The sequence below is a fragment of the Etheostoma spectabile genome, chromosome 23, assembly GCF_008692095.1.
Source record: "Etheostoma spectabile isolate EspeVRDwgs_2016 chromosome 23, UIUC_Espe_1.0, whole genome shotgun sequence".
In the NCBI taxonomy this organism is placed as follows: domain Eukaryota; kingdom Metazoa; phylum Chordata; class Actinopteri; order Perciformes; family Percidae; genus Etheostoma; species Etheostoma spectabile.
In genome coordinates this window covers 9,025,461-9,030,765 of record NC_045755.1, presented here as the reverse complement: position 1 = coordinate 9,030,765, position 5,305 = coordinate 9,025,461, and the positions used below count along the sequence as shown (strand labels likewise).

The window sequence follows — 5,305 nt, the reverse complement described above, 5'->3', positions numbered from 1 at the left end:
GTATAGACAGTGTTACAGTGTTATTGATTATTATTATTATTATTATTATTATTAGCAGTAGTACTATTAAATTAATTAGTAGTACTATTAAATGGATGGCCCACTAATGTGGTAATTGGGTTTGAATCATTCCCTGATTCCAGCTCCTTTTTGATTTTTCCAAATGCCGAAAAACACAGATGACAATATAACGAAAAACACACTATTCATAAAAGGTACTCGGGAAAGCAAAGTGTCACCAGTACTTACTACGTGTAACAAAAACAAAGGACAAAAAAAAAGGTTAAAATAAAAGATTCCAGCTTCTTAGATGTCGTTATAGATTAAATTCCCAATAGTTTATAGAAGTACAGCTGGAACGATTAGTCGATTAATCAGTTAGTCGTCGAGCCTGACCAATAAAGGTACAAATATACAAACTGATACAAGTATTTGGTGATTTAAAAATCCAATATTCCGATATATTGGCCGATATACAATGTATTTTAAGAATAATAATCCAGAAATGAGTAACAAAGCGTTAACAGATTTCCCCAACATTAGTTTTTTGTAGTTATTTATGAGTCCTCACTAAATTAATATGATTAAAAATAAACATAATATAATATCGGCCTGCTGATGTATCGGTCTGGCTCTAGTTAGTCGATTGACAGAAAATGAATGGTCTTTTTTATGGTTCAAGTCATTTTTATGTTAAAACCTTTTCATAATGTTATTGATTTTAATTAGAGGCGCAAAGACTAAACAACTGGGTTTCAAAAAAATTATATAAATTCAGGCTAAACAAGTTATTTGAAGACGTCACAGTGGGATCTGTAGGAAGAGGGTTAGGGCCACTGGTGAAAAATGGATGTGACTTTATTCTCATTAAAGTCAGAACACAAAAACACACACACACCACACCACACACACACACCACACACACACACACACACCAAAACACACACACACACACCACAAACACACACACACACACACACACACACACACACACACACACACACACACACACACACACAACAGCCCCGGGAATGACATTTGTCCCTTTTATTTAACACAACGAAGCCTAAACAACACAGCAATTAATCAAGAATGGTCATCTGCAGCACTAAAATGACTAGTGAACACGATTTCTGACGATAAACCCGCTGAACTTGAACGCGACGCGACGAAGACGTTGGACAGTCAGCGCTCGTCCTCTGAAACAAAGCTCCATCCTGACACTGCTGCACCCCCCGCCCCCCCCCCACAGCCGAAAATCAGGGGGAGAACCCACTGAACGCTGAGAGCAAAGAGAAAGCAGTAGTAATGAGGAGCGTCTCATTAAACCCAGAACATCCCACTGGAGGAAAATCACAGAGGAAGAGGAGGAAGAGGGGAAGAGGGGGCTAAAAAGTGAAGAGAGTTACTGAGCCAGATTAGCAAGACAAAAGGTCTGTCTGTCTGTCTGTCTGTATTATATATATATATATATATATATATATATATATATATATATATATATATATATAAAAGTTACATACACAGCTTAAGTTGACTAAAAGAGGAATAAAAAAATCATGTTTTGGAAATTTATTTTAATACCTAAATTAAAAAATGAGGTAAAATCCAACTTAAGGACACCAATTTTCTGTGAATGAATAACGTATTGTAAATAAATAAATGTTCTTATTTAAAATACAGGGGTATAATTACATACCCTATGTTAAATTCCCATAGAGGCAGGCAGATTTTTATTATTAAAGGCCGTATTTCGGATTCAGGATATTATGCATCCTGATAAAGTTCCTGGCCTTTAGAATTAAAATAGCCCCACATCACCATACTCTTCACCATGCTTAGAGATAGGCAGTTCAGGTAGCTACATTTGTTTGTTGATTGCATGGAGTGCATTGATTTTATAGAAAGTATCCATGCCTTCTCTAAGCATGGTGAGAAGTAGTGAGGATGTGGGGCTATTTTATTCTAAAGCCAAGGGAACTTTATCAGGATGCATAATATCCTGAACAGGAAATAACTGGCCTTTAATAATAAAAATCTGCTGCCTCTATGGAATTTAACATAGGGGTAGTATACTTATGACCCCTGTATTTTAAATAAGAACATTTATTATTTACAATACGTTATCTCACAAAGAAAATTGGTGTCCTTAAAGGTTGGATTTACTCCTTTTTTAATTAGGGATTAAAATAAATTTCAAAACAGATTTTTTTATCCTCTTTTTAGTCAACTTAAGCATGTGTATGTAAACTTTTGAGCACCACGTATGATATGATCGTGTGTTGTATGTATGCATGCGTGTGTATGTAGTGCATGCAGCGTGTGTATGTATGCATGCTGCGTGTGTATGTATGCATGGGGGTGCGTGGGCGTATGCATGGGTGCGTATGTATGATGCGTGTGTGTGTGTGTGTGGGTGTGTGTGTGTTATGTGTGTAGGTGTGTATGATGTATTGTGTGTGGTGTGTGTGTGTGTGTGTGTGTGTGTTGTGTGTGTGTGTGTTGTGTGTGGTGTGTGGTGTTGTGGGTGTGTGAAAGAGCGCGAGAGACTGATGTAGCCATAGTTTTGGTGACACACGAGTTTCTCCTCCCATTAGTCTGGATGGGGTGTGTGTTGATACAGCCGTGGGTGGCTGTAGAACAAGTGTGTTCCCTAGAGTTCGGTAACACACACACACCACACACACACATGCACGTCAGTGATGCAACCACCAGGTCTATTTGGGGGCAATTACCGTAAACGTCAGCTCACGAAACCCCCCCCCCCCCCCCCCCCCACTAAATGCCACCGAGTGTGTTGTGAACACGGTTTAATCACCAGCGCATTCGCCTCTGCATTGACTCCAGAAATCTAAGGCCTATGGTCACGTGACGTTCATTTGTTTGCGTGATGAGGCGGTTTCACCGGCCAATCATCTAGCAGCGGCTATCAGATCGTTTTGATTGGTGGTCAAATCGACTGCCCCCCCCCCCGCCCATTCCCATTTAACTCCCTCCAAATTAAATTCCCTTCAGTTGGCTTCATTGTAATAGGGATTTATTTATTAGTGGTAAAGACTTATCTCTGTACCCACCTGCTCGCCTAAATTACCTGTCCTCAGATATCAGGAGCCAGTGGGGCTTAATGGCCGCAATGCAGTTTTAACAAGTATTACACTGGAGGATTACACAAATACAGACACCTCAGTGTTACCCACAGGTTTATGTACTTGTATTTACTTCTATTTACTACCTGTTTACATCCTCGAACTGTATACCATTTCATAACTATTTCCATTATTAGATTAGATTTCTACCTGTCCTCATTCACTGTTCCTACACATACCTACGGAGATGAACGCTCTGGGATTTGTGTCGAAAAAGGAAGCAAAGAAGGAACAGAATCGACTAAAAGAAGTAGAATATACAACTTTACTGTCCAGCCGAGGCTGGAGAATCCTCCTTGGTTCCAGCAGATAATCAGGATGTCAGGTCAGCAAATGTAGGCATCAAGTAGCTTTAACAAATCATATGGTGCACTTTAAATCAGCACTTTTGCTTTTAAAAGTGTGTATAATACTATATTTATATATATATATATATATATATATATATATATATATATATATATTTCAAGTCTCAACTAAAAACTAAAATTAATTTAAAACTAAAAATGTGTTCAAAACTGCCTATTCCACCTAAATGTCTATTGCTCTGCCTTTTCCCTTGTTTTGCTGTTGTATAGTATTTGTTTTGCTGTGTAGTATTTGTTGTTTTGCTGTTGTATAGTATTTGTTTTGCTGTGTAGTATTTGTTGTTTTGCTGTGTAGTATTTGTTGTTTAGCTGTTGTATAGTATTTGTTTAGCTGTTGTATAGTATTTGTTGTTTAGCTGTTGTATAGTATTTGTTGTTTAGCTGTTGTATAGTATTTATTGTTTAGCTGTTGTATAGTATTTGTTATTTTGCTGTGTAGTATGTTGTTTTGCTGTCTAGTATTTGTTGTTTAGCTGTTGTATAGTATTTGTTGTTTAGCTGTTGTATAGTATTTGTTGTTTAGCTGTTGTATAGTATTTGTTGTTTAGCTGTTGTATAGTATTTGTTGTTTAGCTGTTGTATAGTATTTGTTATTTTGCTGTGTATGTTGTTTTTGCTGGTCTAGTATTTGTGTTTAGCTGTTGTATAGTAGTTTGTTGTTTTGTTAGCGTTTTATAGTATTTTTGTTTAGCTGTTTATATTTATTTGTTGTTTAGCTGTTGTATAGTATTTATTGTTAGCTGTTTGATATGTATTTGTTAATTTTGCTGTATATATTTGTTGTTTGGCTGTTGTATAGTATTTTTGTTTTTGCTGTATAGTTTTTGTTGTTTAGCTGTTGTATAGTATTTGTTTAGCTGTTGTATAGTTTTGTTTTTGCTGGTTGTTAGTGATTTGTTGTTTAGCTTTTGTATAGTGATTTGTTTAGCTGTTGTATAGTATTGTTTTGCTGTTGTATGGTATTTGTTGTTTAGCTGTTGTATAGTATTTATTGTTTGCTGTTGTATAGTTTTGTTTAGCTGGTTGTCAGTTTGTTTAGCTGTTTATAGTTTTGTTTTGTCTGTTTTATAGTATTTGTTGTTTTGAGGCTGTTGTATAGTATTTGTTGTTTAGGCTGTTGTATAGTATTTTGATTTTGCTGTATATTGTTTTACTGTTGTATAGTATTGTGTTAGCTGTTGTATAGTATTTGTTTTAGCGGTGTATAGTATTTGTTTAAACTGTTGTATAGTATTTTTTTGTGCTTTATTGGGTAATTATTGTTTTGGCTGTTTGTTAATATATGATTCCCTGTGCGACGTCGTTGAAGTGCCAAGAAGGCGCCGTTAATAAAATGTATATTATTATAATATATATAACCAACACACACACACAAATACACACATATATACATACTATACTGTACATACATACCCAACAACAATATATCAATTTTCCAATTTTTTGGGATCCTCTACCTATCCATCCATCCATCCATCCACCATCCACCCATAATCATCAGCCATCCATCCATCCCCCACCCATCCATCATCCATCCATCCATCCCTCCACCCCTCATCCATCCACCCTCCCCCCATCCCATCCATCCATCATCCACCCTCCACCATGCCACCCCGACCATAGCATAAGGGCCCCCCCCGCCCCGGGGGCCCCCACCCATCGGATCCACCCAGCCTCCATCCATCTCCACCCATCCATCATCCCGCCGATCCATGCCATCATCCACGCCATATTCCATCATCCCCGGCCCACCATACCATCATCCACGAGCCATCAGCCATAAGGCCTACC

The 5,305-nt window shown here is 37.4% G+C and overlaps 1 protein-coding gene and 1 pseudogene across 15 annotated transcripts in view; both read right to left on the bottom strand.

The window, feature by feature from the left end:
- The window catches only part of nrcama (neuronal cell adhesion molecule a), a 1,100,153-nt gene that overhangs the window by 445,032 nt on the left and 649,816 nt on the right, over positions 1-5,305 (bottom strand). The window lies entirely within an intron of this gene.
- LOC116673021 (plexin-B2-like) overlaps positions 1-5,305 on the bottom strand; it is a 279,884-nt pseudogene that overhangs the window by 65,166 nt on the left and 209,413 nt on the right.